This window comes from Sipha flava, unplaced genomic scaffold, assembly GCF_003268045.1.
Source record: "Sipha flava isolate LNK unplaced genomic scaffold, YSA_version1 32_pilon_pilon, whole genome shotgun sequence".
Taxonomy (NCBI): domain Eukaryota; kingdom Metazoa; phylum Arthropoda; class Insecta; order Hemiptera; family Aphididae; genus Sipha; species Sipha flava.
In genome coordinates this window covers 1,073,313-1,091,164 of record NW_020273018.1, presented here as the reverse complement: position 1 = coordinate 1,091,164, position 17,852 = coordinate 1,073,313, and positions in this window count along the sequence as shown.

Genomic DNA, 17,852 nt, shown 5'->3' with positions numbered 1-17,852 from the left:
TATTTAAAAAATTGAGTTATTGAACTGACTAATTTAGACAAATGGACAAACCAAATAAAACACATATTATCGCGTTTTACTTCTGAATTAAAAATTAAATGGAAAAATTGTTAAAGAAAAAAAAATAGATTACTTTCAAAATACAATACTTTGTTCAATGGTAAAATACACTCTTCTATATGGTGGAGTTGTTTAAAGGAAAGTAAAAAGTGGTAGACCAACTAATCTCTTTATTTATTCTAGTGAACATTCTAAACGTAGAAAAACGGAAAAATTACGAAATAATAATAGTACCTACATTTGAACTTTCATATGCTACTCAAATTAGTCTTCGTTTATTTGGACAAAATAATGCTGAACTCTAGAGAAAATGTTATACGAACAACCCCTACTTGAGCACTAAAATATAAAAATTAATTTAAAAATAGTTTAAATTGTAATACTCCTCTAACAAAAAAGTTAAGCTCTTTCTATACTTATTGAGTCTAAAATGACCAGAAATCAATATAATATTGAGAGCAAGCAAGAATAAAAAAAATTGCAAACTTTATCCTCTTTATTATGTTGTGAGGCAGGCAAAAAAGAATGTTATCTTGATGCACAGTTTATCTCTATTTCACCCAATGTTGGTAAACTAAAATTAAAATCATTATTGGATCATACTATTCATCGTATTCTTTTAGTGCAATCTGTTTTGATTAAAACATTGTCGTATAAACAGTTAAATAATTTATTTTTAATATCAAAATTGGGTTGTGATGGAAATTCAAATTTAAGTCAATACTAACAAAAGTTTGAAGATAAAAATAATTTAAATAACAGATCTTACATCAGTTTTTTTTAACGTCTTTTATATCTATACAATTGACAAATGATGATATTGAATCTTCAAATAAAACTGTTACATGAAAAATTCACGACTTTCTTTATCACGATTCTGTAGACTTATAAGACTTCATGTTTATCATGAAACTACAGAAATAGCAATTAAAAAAAAAAAAAAAAATAGTATATCCAAACATAAATCAACGACTTAGATTCAAGTTCTGTTTTGATAAAAGAAAAACAATTAATAATCAAACATATATTGTTGTTTATGATGAAAGATGGTAAGGTATGTAATGCTATTACGTCAACAAACTAGGATGAGGATTTTAAAAATCAAATGGGACTCCTTGTAGATTGTCCAAAACCGAGGTATGGAAGTACAAACGATGGAATTTCAACCGGAGATTTTTCGAAAACCATCATCTTTTTAGTTATATAACAGGAATTGATTTAGAAATAATCGACAATTTGAAAGTTGTGTTACAAACTATTTCAAGTAGTTATTATATGAACATAGAATAGTTCGAAGTTCTTAAAGTTCTAACATTTTAAAAACAGTAAAATTATTTGTCGAAAATACCTTGCTACTATATATCGATAATAGCCCATAAAATTTTACATAGTCCAAAAATTATTGAAGAAATGGCCTTACTTTCAATTGAAATGCTTTTTAAAGAAGCTCAAGAAGCTAAAAATAAGGATATCAAAAAATACCGAGAAGGATTTTTCAGGAAATGTTTAAAAAATTAAATCGATGGAAGATATTTTAAAATTGCTTCTCATATAATCTGATCTTTTGAAATCAAATATATGAGATATCTTTCACGATAAAAATATACAATATTTTCAAAGGAAGTGTTAGATATGCTTTTGTCAACATTGGAAGAAATTACACAATATAAAATTGATACGAACAAAGACACCGCTAATGACACGACAATTCTTTCTTTTCAGACTTATATGATTATATGTATATGTCGTTGAAAATGTATTTTGATGTTAATAAAATAGTATTAATTCAATATAATATTGTTATATAATGTTATTACATTTTGGCCACAAAATATTGAAAATACCCCACTGTGCGTCTGAAGAATGCACTAATGATCGCCTCCTATCAGCTAAATGTGACCTATGTTCTGAGCCCTATACTGTTTCCTTATGAAAGACTTTTAGTTTTCAAGAAAATTGATTATGACTCTCACAAATGAATTACGGCAAACCAAATTCCGTCGATTCCTTTTACTTAAGTTTTTTTCACACAAGGTCACTCCCATTGACAAACTTCACCGATACCACTACCAACTAATTATCAGTGACATTATCAGACATTAAAACTAATATCCTGATGAATTTTAACAAATTTATATCCATTTATATCATTATTAACGTCCGTCTTAAATAAACGTTTATTTCCAACCACCTAGATCTCGTAATTAATTTAATTTTCTCTTCTCGGACGTTTATAATATACATTACATTATTATTATATTATTTCAGTTTAATATTTTATCTGTAATCATTTTTATGTTCTCTTAATTATGTTCTACCTCACTGTTTGATCTATAATAAAACAATATCGAAGGACGCGACAATGTATAATTAAAAAAAATGCGCTTGAATTTGGGAAAGGTAAGCAGTCTACTATACTCCCTATGGCTTCTATAAGTTGGCAAGCAATGATTGTGTGTCCGGCCGTGACGACGACGGCAACAATGACGACAAGGAATGGGAACTATGAGTTTTACACGAGAACGAGGAAAGTACAGCTTAGTTAAAAAAAGGGGGGAGGTTTCTGTGGTTGAATCGGTCTGGTGCAATGATCACAGAGCTCACACACAAATCGGACAAATACCTTATTAACTAAACATTCAACAACTTAAATTACTGGACGACACGGTGACTATGGACAAAAAGTGGTAATTGACAGTAACTACGATGATGGTACTCGAAGTCCTGGACGGTCTCTTACACGCCACACCGGACGCTGGCGGACTTACGTATGACGGTGGACGATATGGCGACCTGAACGTAATAATTAGGTATATGGTAGACACACAGACAATAATAAATCACAACAACGAAAATGAGATCTTTTAGTTTTTATTGGTAATACGTTACTGTGGTGAAAATAATATATTATAAATCACAATTTAACATTACTTTAAGTCACATCGGTGAGAATAATAATAATAATTAATATAAAATAATAATAAATTTAAAGAAAAAATGTTCAAAATGGTGCTTCACTAGCAACCGAAAAACGAACTACGACGATATGTAAGAACGTGGTGCAACAATCGCGACCGATGAACGACACCGAAGAAGAAAAAATTATACATTGAATATGTGATGCAACGATTGCGACCAAAAAGAATACAACACAGAGAGATAAAATAATAATAATAATTATCGGCGTTACGTAACAACAGTTAATAACGACAATAATTTAAATAATACAGTTTAATAATAATGGGAAACAGAGAACATATAAGTGCGCCGTCACCAACGTGCTCATATCGCAAATGAATAATTTAAAGAGCGCTGCCGTAGCTGCCTGGAACACATCGGTCCAAACAACGTTCTCTTAATTATGTTCTACCTCACTATTAAAACCGATAAAGTTAATGAATTTTATCTATCAACATATATCTTTTGTGTATATTTTTATGTTTATTTGAATTAATTTAAATTTAAACAGCATCAATTGTACCACAAATATTATAATATTTTACTTGTAGTTATTGAGGTATGGTTATATAACGCAAAAAGCTCATTAAAAAAAAAAAAAATAATAATTAAAATGAAAATACATTTAAGATACAGTCGAATTCTCAAAGAAATTTTAAAAAAGACAATAATTTTAATTTTTTTTCATCAAAGTTCAAAGACCATAGAAATATCAATTTAAAATATTATAAAATATAAGATTGCAGTTTCTTTTATGATTATAAATAAATATATTGGAAATGTTATTATGAAAAAAGACATGAAAAAAGCAAAAAAATTATTGAATTTTATTTATTTCCGCTGTTATTAAACTCACGTGCTGTAACATTGTACCTATTGTTATGTTCAGTATTATATGAGATTAAATGTTGAATTTAGACTACTAAAAAATTAATTTTTTGACTTTTCCGGAATTTTTAATATTGACGAAAAATAGATAAAGACATGTTCAAAAAATGGAATAGTCAATGTATTTTGAATTACATTTTTGGTTTATGATTTGAATAGTTAAACTATAAAAATTGTAATTTTGAGTAAAGTTGTTTTTGTACGTACTAGGTATACGATACGTATTTACGTTGCATAATTATTACAAGTCTGCTGAACAATCTTATAAACGCAATTTCTCACAAAAAAAATAAATAAATAAATAAATAAATAAAAATTAGAGCTAAGCGCCAAAAAAGTAAATTTTATTTTAATTCGTTATGATAAAAAATTTGCTTAATATTTGAATGTAATTAGTGTCAGACCAGCAAGGTAACATGTTAACATATAATAACCTTATTCCTAATGTTTAAATAAATACCAAAGCACCAATGCCAAAGTTAAGAAAATATGAAAATGGTTTTGTTTTTTGCTCTCCCGAAAAATAGTAAAATTGTCGCTTAGCCCCTTTTATCTTTTACTAGACGATATGTGAACACAAAATTAAATCACTTACAGGCGATACGGTTTATTTATAAATTATTTAAATATAATAAACTATTTAAAATAACATAAATATTATAATTTAATAATAATATGGTATATTTATTTCGATTCGTAAATAAATCCCTCTATTGAATTGTATACTATTAACAGAATTTAATTATAATTATTACTAGGGTATAGTTGTATTATTATATAGATATTGTATGTATTTATTTCGTAGGCTATTCGTCAAATATTGGAAAATTGTATATTGTGTCGACTGTCGTGGTATAGTGACTCATACACTTGCTTAAGTGTTTGCGGCGGTTACGTTTAAACAATTATTATAATATTTATTAAAATGAGTTCTAACAGTAAATTTAGTGACTATTTTGAAAGCACCAGTAGTAAAAATCAGATGTCTTGAATATAACAAACAGTTATTAAATTCTACAAACTTCTAGTCTAGATAGGGATATAATTTTTTTCTTTAAATTTTGTATAATGAAATAGTCTTGCAACAAGACCAAGACCAAGAATTAGTTTGCAAGAACAAGACTAAAAACTTAAAACTAAAAAACATTTGGTTTTGGTTTTGGTTTGCTCATCACTAATAATAAGCAAATAGGCTAAGAGTAAAATAAGATAAATATAACTTGAATATTGAAGTCATCTAGTGGTGACACTTCCATTGAATAGATTAAATGTACATGTTAGTTTTGTAAAAGATCACAATATTACTTACGCTTAAGTCGCCTTGGAAGATTACTGAATATAGAAGCAGATACTTTATTTTTAATTAAAGGATTAGTATGAGAAGTTAACATGTCATGAAACCTTTTATAGTAGAGTTTGGCTTTTTCATTTAGCGTCTTTAAATTTAGATTTGTTTGAAATGTATGATTTAATACAAAAAGAAGTGCATTTGTTATTTTCCTTGGAGCAACATTTTGAAAGGTTTGAATTGTGTTTAAGTTTGACACTTTTTATGTTTCCCCAGAGTAGTCTTGAGTCTTAACAATAAAAATAAACGAGATTTAGTGATGCAATTTTAGTAAAAATACGAATTATTGAAAAGAAAAAAATTCAAGTATTAAAATAAATAATTCCAGTATTAAAAAATTTAAACTATTAAATATAATCTAATTGTTACTGATGAAAAATTGAATTTCTTTTTTAATCACGAAAAATACCAATTAATATTTATTTCTGTATAATCCATGATTCGAGTCTGCAGAGTATGATTATTTTATTTTATAAAATGGCACAATTCAATTAATACAAATGAATACGGTTTACTTGATGGTACATTTTTGTTATAGGTTATCAAGGAAATAATAATGTGTGATGAATATTTTTTTTATTGAACTTGTTTATTCATAATGAAACCATTTATTCATTTCAATGATTAAGTTTGCATCGAAAATATTCTTAGTTGTCATATCAAATATTATATTCATTCAAATAATTATATTTTTTATTGTTGGTGATATAAAGCATAAAGTTAGGTTTAAAACTTTAATTTTCTTTTCTTTTCTTTGTATAAGATAGTAATTTATTGCTTCAATGATTTACAATATTACTATAAGTAATAACATATAATAATAAAAATCATATTGGATACATATTTTAAAATACGTTTGTATGGTGAATATAATAGAAATAATATACATACTTTTTTATTGATTTGGATATGATACAAGTACAATGTGAATATTGATGATTTGTTCGTCCATTTTTAAAAATTAATTATTATTTTCGAACGTAAATCATTAAACTCAAATTGTTTATATTCGTTTATAAGTAATAACGATTTTAATGGGATGATAAAAAAATAATAATTCAAAAAATATGTTTTATAATTGAATAGTAATTTTTTAGTTGAGAATTATACGCTTGTAAATGCATTGTAAATTATATAATTTTCGAGTGAATCAATTTTGGTAATTTTGATAATTATAAAATTTGAATAGATAAAAATTATAGGTTTTGATACAATAGCTCAAATAATATATCTAAATATCATTGATTGGTGATCGGTTATATATAGTTAGCTGTAAGTAATAAGTAATTCAAATTACTTTTATTTTGGACTGTTTGCTATATTCTGGGTATGGAACTTATACCAGAACTGACCCAGATTTTTTTCAACTATTTAAAAATATTACTTACATTTTATTTTTCAGTAAATCCCTCAGAAAATCCATAAACAATAAGGCAAAATGTCTCGAAAATCAAAGTTAGACTTTTTTTTTATAAAATAAAGATTTATTTATTTTTTTGATTTTTTAATTCAAAAATTATAATATGGATTTCATTGATTTGTTTAATTATTTTTTGTCATCTTTAATAATATATTTAGCACAGTAAAAAATTATGTTTACTACTTTATCAAGTTTATATAAATAGAAAATTTCGAAATTTTTGCTAATTATTTCCTATTTTAGGTAATTTTTTTTTTTTATTAAATATTTTTGTTCAAATTTATGTTTTTAAATACTTATTTGAGTACTTATAATGATATTTTTAAGTAGTTTTTTATGCAATTATATTAATGATTTTAAGTGCTCTAAGTCCTGTGCCCTGGTTATATTTATCACTATAATCTTACACTTGTTATAATTTTGATCATTTAGTATTTACTAAATGCTTTATGTATATCTATGTATTTTATATTCATAAACTCATAATGTTATTTTTACCTATTCATTTGAATGATTATTGATTAATATTGTTTTAATTTTTGCAAATTTGATTTCAATGGAAATATTTTTATATGATTATTATATAAAATAGCTGAACCCATGCACTTCGTAGCCCATATATAGAATTCACCCGTGTGCAGTTATTGCTTTCTCTAAATGCAATTTTTAAATCAGATGTTTATTATTTACTTTCTTTCTTTTTTCGATTCCCTAGCAACAAACGAATATCTATATATATATAAATCGATGTATATTTTGAATAAATTTTATAGCTCAAGATCCACCGAACCGATTTCGATAAAAATTTTAGGGCATATTAAGATTGATATGTAGATGGTTTCTATGAAATTTTTACGCTGTGCAATATGTGGTTCCGGAGTTATGGCCTCTTAAGTGTACAATATTAATCACGCACGCACGCACGATATTCAAAAATTATTGTTTTGCCATGGAGATATGTATACACTCTAGTGGTTATTTTTTATTTGTTTCCGTGGCACGCGCGTCTATGGTAATATTTATTGGTTTGAGATTAAATGAGATTGATTTTTATTTAATTTGAATTGTATGGATTTAGGCGTTAAAAAATGCCACGACCAAGACGACAAAATATTGGCCGACGATCACGTAATTATATTGCCCAACAGTCTCATAGGAGATCTCAAATCGCAATACCGCTTGATTGAATCTAAGGTAATTGAGACGTTCTGATTCAATCTTCGCATACATGTCCACAGCATATTGATGGAATAGTTTACCACACCTCAAAATGAAGTTGTCTTCTTGTGGACGAACCATGAATCTGTATGAGTAATAGTTCATCGCACTAACTGTCTTGCCTGGTATGTCCCGACCTGTAATAAATACAATGATAGAAAATTTAAATGTCTGATTGTTTTAAAATTAATACATTTTCAATTCATATGAATATGTTACCGGTTCGTGGATCTATCATTGGTATATTGATATGATAGCCGTTGTCACCTTTCCAGTGCAATAATGGATACTGTAATGCATCATAGCTGCGATGAAGCTCTGATACACGCTGCAATTGCTCATTTCTTCGGTGTAGCACAATATCGCGAGATAGAAACTGCTCTCCAACAATTACAATGGCCACTTCATCAATGGTTGGTACATTGAAGCGTCTTGCATGCTCTCCAAAAGGCGTTTTGTCGGCTCTTATTACTATCCTATGATTATCGGATGGCATAAGATCAAGAGCGGTTTTGAACAATTGAACTAATTCATTGTGTTGATGGAAAAAAATTTGCAGGTCCAAAATAATTTGACGTCTTGCATTTGGAGCAATTGCACAACGCCGATTCAATTCATCATTGCTATTTCCAACAAAATAGATTGCAAAAATTGAGGTTCAGTGTCAGGGAATGGCAATAATGAACCAGCTCTATGATAAATCTGGCCTTGAATCTATAACATATGAGAAATATAATTTGATATTTGATCAGAATTCGTGAAAATATCAAAATAATTGCTGGTCAGGTTGCATTTTTCGAAAGATATTCCGTATGAAATAATTACTTTAAACGTCGGCATAAAACTGTCTCTTATAACTTTTGTCGCACCAAAAGAAGTCATTTGAAATGGCGTATTATATTCTTGAATGTGGGACAAAAAATGCTTGGAGGTTGGTGATGTTCCAAAAATCAATGAGTGCAGTGGATCAGGTGGAGATTCGAATGCTGGCAATTTCACTTTGCCATTAGTACAACACATGCCAGCCGTTTCACCTGGAAATTTGGCTGCAGCACAATGTATACATATCACCGTCATTCCACCAATAAGACCATGTTCACTGTAATCCATTTCACTACTATAATGAAATGCAGCAAATTCCATGGCTTGTGCACGACGCGAAATTCGTGACGTTCGTCTTGATGCTCGATTTACTGACGGACCTGCAGATGTAGTTCGATGTTCATGTTGTAAATGTTTCGTTGTAAATGTGCCTCTTCACTTTGAGATCTCTTATGAGACTGTTGGGCGACATAATTACGTGATCGTCGGCCAATATTTTGTCGTCTTGGTCATGGCATTTTTTAACGCCTAAATCCATACAATTCAAATTGAATAAATATCAATCTCATTTAATCTCAAACCAATAAATATTACCATAGACGCGCGTGCAATGGAAACAAATAATAAAAAATAACCACATAGAGTGTATACATATCTCCATGGCAAAACAATAATTTTTGAATATCGTGCGTGCGTGCGTGATTAATATTGTACACTTAAGAGGCCATAACTCCGGAATCACATATCGCACAGCGTACAAACTTCACAGAAACCATCTACATATCAATCTTAATATGCCCTAAAATTTTTATCGAAATCGGTTCGGTGGATCTTGAGCTATAAAATGTATTTAAAATTTATTTTTATATGTATATAGATAGATAGATAAAGTCATATTTGTTTTAATTTATACTGACATGAAACAAATTTAAACAAGAGTTAAATTTATTTGTAATTCCTGTTATTAACGATAATGCATCTCCGTTTTTGTTAGTTTATTTGAACGTGTTTAATTTGAACTAAAATGGTAACTCGAAGAGAGTAAGATTGCATATTTAAATAAGAAAGAACCCATAAAGGTGAAAAATATTACACCAATATAGTATGTGTTTTGTTTAAAATATCTGGCAACAGATGTTTCATTCCTGGTTTTTCCTAATAGCGAATTCATTACTTTATTCGAAAAAAATTATGTGCATTTCGTGGAACAATATTGAAAAAAATATATAAATTTATAAGTATACCGCATAATACGACTATACCATTTATAGTAAATACTTTAACATCTATGGATGTATAATTTATCCTAAATTTTTGATAATATTTGTTTTAAATTATTTTTTTCTAAAGAGATGAGTCACTAGTGGATAGGGCTGTTAGGCAGTGTGGGAATTTTTCCGATCTGATTGATGCTAAGAGCTTTTTAAGCTTTTTAAGTATGATTGTGACTCTTTGTTGCTTTAGCATACGTACGTTTAAAAAACTGTGATCACTTGATTGTTTAATGTCAATTTTTAAGTGACATTTTTGGGATTAGTAATTTCCTTAAAGTCAATTAGTAGATCAAAAAAACTGACTATACCTTTAATAAATATAGAGGGTAGTATAATGTTATTAGGTGCATTTATAAAAGTAGCTAATTAATCCTGAAATTGAGGATTAAGTGTGTTGCCTAAAAATTCGTTATTATGAGTTGTCTGTTTATTATTTTCTATAGCAAGACTGGCATAACGATTGGGAGTGATAAATTTAAATTTATTTAAGTTATTTTCTGATTGTAAAGTCAAAGATGAAGAAGTTGATGATAGTAATGATAGTGCTTTTTTGTTAGATTTTATTGTTGTAGATATTATTATTTATAATTTAAATTCCAGAAACGGTTTTATCGAGTGGTATTGCTCTTCTTTATTATCAGACTCCAAAAGTCACTATAATTACGGTGTCTAAGAGTCTGTTAATAAACTGATTATAATAATTATAATTGGTATGGATATATTTACTACTCGTTGTTTCTTAGAATATTCTGGGATGGTTGGTTCAGTACAGCTAATTAGAGAACCGAGTCATTAGAAGTTAAGATTCGCGTCGATTGATAGCAAAAACATGTAATTCCGTTAAAAATTAAAGATATTCGATTGATAGTAAAACTGAAGCGACAAAATTAGGTGTGATATTAGCAACGTGCGATGGCAAGTTATAATACTATTAAGATTCAAAATATTTAAACTTATTCTGTTTTTTACAAATTTATTTATTAGTTATAAGTTTGACGAAATAAGTATAGTATTAAATACAATAGACCAATGGCACAATCGGAATTTATTTTTAAAAGGTTTTTGTTGGGGAGAATGGAATAAAGTTAACTACATATTTCGTGGGAAGAGGGTTTAAAACTCCCAACCTCTCCTAGTTGCACCACTGCAAAAGACATAGGTAGTAAATTGTTTTCAAAGCTTACAGTAGCATAAAGCACACAGTAGTAGTTTATGTTTACAGAGTACATGCATTGTATCTATATGTTTAACACAGGATACCTTTTACATGAATAATGTTAATGAAGTTAAACAATAATTAATTATGTCATTAATGGACTATGTTATCAACAATTCTCGTTCATATCTCGTTCATGTCGCTATTCTTCGACAGTAAATTACGATTTTATATCGGATATCATTAACGGTAGTCTGCAAGTACCATATTTCTAGGGGATCGTGTTAACAATAATTTATATTTAAATTTTTAATTGTAAATCAAATTCAAATATTTTTATTTATATCTCAACATAGAACATATTTCTTCTCGTTTATTCACACAGGAATTTTTTATGACAATTTGTTCGTATTCATTTTATAATTATTACAGTTCTATTTGATGTTTCTTTCTTCGATTTATAATCATCGAAACTTCGTTTGTTTGTATAAAACTGTCGTCAGAGTAAATGGTTCTATAGTTAGATATTATGGTGAATATGATTATGGTCATATTTATTTTTTACAAATCTAGTAGTGCTATGGTGTCTGATTTTAAATGTACTATTCGTGCTTATTTCTAATTGTAATCTAATTATTGACTAATTGCATAAGTATCAAGTGAGTACAATGAAATATTTCGAATATTATATTTAATTAAATGAAATTTTGTTGTTGAGAATAACAGCTCGCTTTTATTATTTCTATTCTGTAAATAATGCGCTGAGGCTAATTTTTTAAATCCCGGAAGTTAGCTGAATCTCAACACTTCCAAAAATACAGAAAAGTTAAATTCATATTTTTTGAGGTGCCATCGACCCTTGACTGTGCAAAATAACGAGTCCGGTGTAAGCAGTGGTGAAATTACTAAGCACTTCTTATGAACTGGCCAATTTTTTTATTAAATTGCAGACCTTAGGAAGATTGTAACTTCCTGGATCGAACTGTATGAAGTTTCTATAACGTATCTATGTAGATCGTCGTATGATGACCCATGTAAAATGTTAACCATTTTATAATCGAGGATCATGATTGGGGTACATTGGATTTATTTCTTAAAATTAAAATATAATATAATAGGAGAATAGAAAAATTATTTGAATGGCATGGAAAAAATATATATTATAAGCTATATTAATTTATTAAAATAATGGTAATCATAAGATATAACCTCTTGCGAGGGGTCACCGGTGCAGAGTTTTAAAACTCACACCGAACGGAATACGCTTTTCAATACGTACAAAGGCGAATAGTAGTAGCCATAACATTTAGATAATACCTGATGCAGGTGCAGTGTGTTTATCATGTGCGCCACGTTCTGTTCCATTGCATAGTTTTGTTTCACAGAAATAATATAATGTGTTAAATTATGGTAACCAGACATATTGTTTTTACTTCCAAAACAGTAACACGAAATTGGCCTTTCACCGTGTAGGATGTTTGGGTAAAGATTTGTGACACTGGCTTCCGACCGGATGTGAACGTGTGTGGGCTGAAACTATTCTTTTTTTTTTTATTGATTTTTGTTCGTTCTAGCTTTATACACACATCTCCGTATGCTAAAAAACGAAACTCCTTGTGTATAAATCTTTAATCAAGCCAATGCGGATGTATGGTCTCTAATTATGTGGCAACGCAAAAAAATATAATGTTAACAAAATACAAACATTTCAAAACATCACTTTTCGTAAAATAGCTGATATACTTCCATATATTTCTAAACTAATACTCTATTCAGACATAAAAATCAAAACTGTACATGAATAAGCAAAATAATATTTTATAAACAATTCCACTTCAGACTCTCTTCGCATTTCAACCCTCTGATATCCAACTAAGGAATACTAACAATTCCTGATGATCCTAAGAAACGGCTCATAATGACATGGTATTATGATCTAATGAATTAATAGTGGAAAAAAAGTCACAATAAAATTAAATAAAAGAGGAAGTTCCAACGGTAGATAGATCTTTCATCTAATAATTCACGCTTGTAAACCATTATCAAATATTTTTACTGTGCTCAAGGGCCACATATTGTACAAATTGAATAAAGTATAAAAAATGTATGTGTAGTGTTTGAAACAGCTAACTATATAAAGTTTAAGATTTGTTATTTTATTTTTAATATACATACTTTTAGAATATTTATAATACACACGATATAATTTTTTTCAATTTGTAAAAAAAAAGTTATATTTAAATTATTATAGCATCGTATTTATTTATTGGATTTTTATAAACTTACGCAGTTGGAAATAGTTTGGAATTCAAAAGTTTCGTAAAAAATATATTTCTTTATATTTTATGTATAATATATGTATATGATTCTTACACTAAATAAAATACTCGAGTTACTATTTCTTTTTTAGAAGTCGATGGCATTTATTATATTCGCTCAAATTGAATGACATAACTTAGTGTAATGTATATTATTCTGATATTCGCTCATAATCGTTTTATGCAATGATCTATCATTTTTTTCAAACTTATACTTACAAATAAAATTAATATTACCATTTTCGTGATAGTTGCTCACATGAAATTTACATAATATTCTATTTTATTCCACTAGTGTTCTATTTGAAAATCGAAGTGACTGGGCCATTATGCTTTTTTATATTAAAAATAGTAATTTTTATTTATGAGAATAAAAATGCAGCTTATATACATTAAATTATATAATAATTATGTAGTGATATAACGATATTCGTCTACATCAAACTTTTTGATAGAAAAACTACTCGAAAAGTTTCTTACAATATGTCATTAGATCAGATATTTGAATTGAAGTTTTTTTTTTTTGATTTTCTTGGTAGTTTTTCCAACTAGATATATAAGTTTAAAAGAACCCAGAAAGTATTAAATGTCGTCAAGTAAACGTTTAAATTTATTTGAATAGTGTAGGTAAATTTGTGTTTTATTGGTAGACAATTTTATACATGAACTATTCTAAATACCAGAAAACCAGAAAGTTTTAATTTCAAAATATACTATTATATCATATATTTTTGTACTCTAGACCATAATATGAAATATTATACAAGTCTAATGTATTATATAATTTTATTGCATCCAACATTGGTGAATTAAAATGAGGTTGCTATCAAAGTCTTGAACTATAAAAAATATATACTAAATATATCAAATTTACTCGTATTTTCTATAATTTTATATCATTTGTCTTTTAAAAACGTTTTGACCAGTTACATTAAATTTTACGATCCTACTCCAACTATAAAATAATGTTTTACTACAAACTATTTCTATAATATAATATGTTTATTGTATAAAAACCTTTTTATGTAAGTTAATCGTTTTACTTTAAATACACAATTTCAATGCAAAAAATTTTTAATTTAATAAAATTTATATTATTAGTGTAATATAATATTATATTACATACATATTTTAATTTACGTTTATTAACTAGTGAATTATGTAATTTAATTAATTTAACTTAAATAAAATAACGTATATTTACAAATTACATAGTTTATATTTTTTACGTATTTATTTTAGATTCTGAATGAATTATAAAGTAAAATACACATCGTGAGATTAAAAATCTTATCCGATGGTAATTAACTTTAAAAATGTTTGTGACCCACTAAATAAAAACTTTGGGATGTATTGTAAAAAGTAATTTCATACATATTACATAATGTCTATCATTCATATAAAATATAATAATATTTAATATTGATATATTTTTTTTTTTTTTTGTGGAAAACATTAAATGACATTTTTTCTTTAAATCTGTGAATTCAAACGCTTCAAGTGATTTTACGAACTTAAAAGCCCAAGGTAGTTGTACCAGTAAAAATCAGTGTTTTATTCGTGTTAAAAACCAATTTAGAAGTTTACGTACTTTCTGAAAAATAACACTGTGCCCACTATATGTTTTAGGTATACTAAAATTGAAGTACGTAATGGTAAGTTAAGTAAAGGAATGTACCTTTACCTTTACACACTTTAACAAATTGTTCTTACGTTCACATTGTGAGAGACGCAATTCTTATATATACTAGCCTCATTTCCGTAGTCCATTGGTCTATGTAAAATTTACTGAATGCATGATGTGATTACAGACCATTAGTAGAAGTATGTAGGCTATATTTATTCGTATTACTGTATTGTTTACGGATAGCTAAATTACGTTTAGAGTAGTTATTGTTGGTACGTAAAAAAAAAAAAAAAACCGGTAATAGAAAAAAATAAATATTTTATTTTAAATTAGAATATGACAAACATTTAAGAATATTTTCTTATATGTTTCAAGAATTAAACGATATTTAAAAAAAGGTTCAATTGAGAACGTTTCTTAATCTTCTTAGCTGATCGCATTAAGTCTAAAAATTAAGTACGATCAAAGGCTTGATGTTTATTATTTTACAGCTTAGTTTGTTTATATTTTTTATCTCATTAATACTGATTGCGCTTATAATGTATATTTCTGAATTTTGAAAATTAATTTATATTCATCAACACGTATTTTTTAAAATAATCATTAATTTAATTAATTCGTCATTGGAATAACAAGTGGTATTTTTTTAAAGTTATATTCTAATTTGTCCCTGAACCGATATAATTTTATTGATTTAAGTGTACAATATATTGCATGATTTTAAAATAAGAAATCTAGAATTTAGTTAAGAACACACATAAATATAAGTTTACTGGTACATTGCAGCTTTAGACCAAAACCTAGTTTATGGTAAATGTATAATAAGTTATTTTTAATATTCAAAATTAAAATTTAGCTATAAATTCATTAAAGTTTATTACTATCAATAACATATTAAGAATAATTTCAAAATAGTTGAATCCTTTTAGACACGATCGGAATTTTACGATATTTGGTTTTATTTTAAGATGCTGAAGGTACGAATTGTATAGTTCACTATTAGTATTATATACTTGTATATTATCTATTCAATTGTTTTCTATAATTTTCAGCATAAAATAACGAATAATATTAAAATTCATATTTATTTTTAAATAAAAAATTTAGAATTTCATAGTGGTATGAATATAATATATTAAATATTAACTGAATTACCCATCATTGCCGGGTTTATGTATTGTTATTATTTGGAAAGATTAAATATTGTTTATTTAAATATAATTGAAATAAGATTGTTTAAAAAATATTTCATATATATATTAATTAGTTATTAAACTGATTATTATCATTATTTATTTAATTTATTCTAGCTATTGGTAATAGATTTGTTTATATAGATTATAAATACCCGGTCTTTACTCATGCTTCACCCGTGGCTCAAATTTTTAAATTTATCAGTTATTTGAGTGTTGGTATTATTTTATGTTTTATAAAAATCCGACCAAGAAATAAGGTTTTTCAATTTTAAACCATATTACTTTTTAAATTTAGGAAAATGAGTTACAGAATATGTATACTTCACCTATATGCAGTTTGTCTTGTGTTACCCTATTATACCTATTAACTTTATATATATATGCAAGGCTAGGCAAGTTAACGATTTTTTTTTAACTCGTTAAGTTAAGTTATTTTAAAATAATAAAGTTAAGTTAAATTAAAAGTTACTTATATTTTTTCGTTAACTCGTTAAGTTAAAAGTTAACTTTGAAAAAAAAGCAACTTAACTTAATTTAAAGTTAAAATTTTCTAATTTCCAAAAATAAAAAATTGCACACATAATATTAGTTTTTTTACGCTCAAGAAAATTACTGGGGAAATTTAAAATAATACATAAAAGTATTAACTAGCTATAAAAAAACCTACTTTTCTAAAATAAATCTTAATCCTGAACTCATACTCAAATCAGTTTACCCAAGTGATACATCCAAAAATTAAAAAAAAAAACACCATTGATAGTTTTCTTCTAACTACTAAGATACCAATATTTTCAATTGATTCACACAAATTTTAAAAATCAAACAGGCAGTATCTACTACTCAAATATATTTTCTACACTGAGTAGACAAAATGTAGTCACCGTGTAGTTCAAAAGAATAGGCTCAGCACAACATGGACAGATATTATCAGTCAAAATATAATTACTTTGTATTATATTTTTAGATAAAAATAAAATAAATGTTAAATCTTTAATAAATATCTTAAAAAATTACATATTTTGTATAAGCTTTAAACTTTTCGAACAACAAATTTAAATACCTATTATAGAATATAAAAATAACTGTACATTTAAAATAGCTAATTATATTTATAGAAGTAGTCTTTACAAACTTATGAATTATTATATTATGCAATTATTTGACGTTACCAATTTTGTACTTCCACTGTTGCTAAATATGGTAAATAATAAAAAAGTTGAGTTATGACTACAGCAATCATTGTTGAAAGTTACCACGTATCATTTAGGTAACATAAATAAGATAATCAATAATTTCATTTATGTGGCTATATAGCATATATGTGTAAATAGATATGAACGTGATGTGAACAAAACACATGCTAGTCGAATAATGAAATAATATTGGAAATTATACCACAGTTGTTTTGTGATTAATCCCTCATCGACACTCGCTCTCATGGTATGTACTATTTTCACAGAATATTCTTATGATTTCCATGGGTTTATAGTGTTTATACAATAAAAATGTTATAAAAATATAATGATAAAATATGGCCCATATAATGACTATTAAGGTTGTTTTTCAT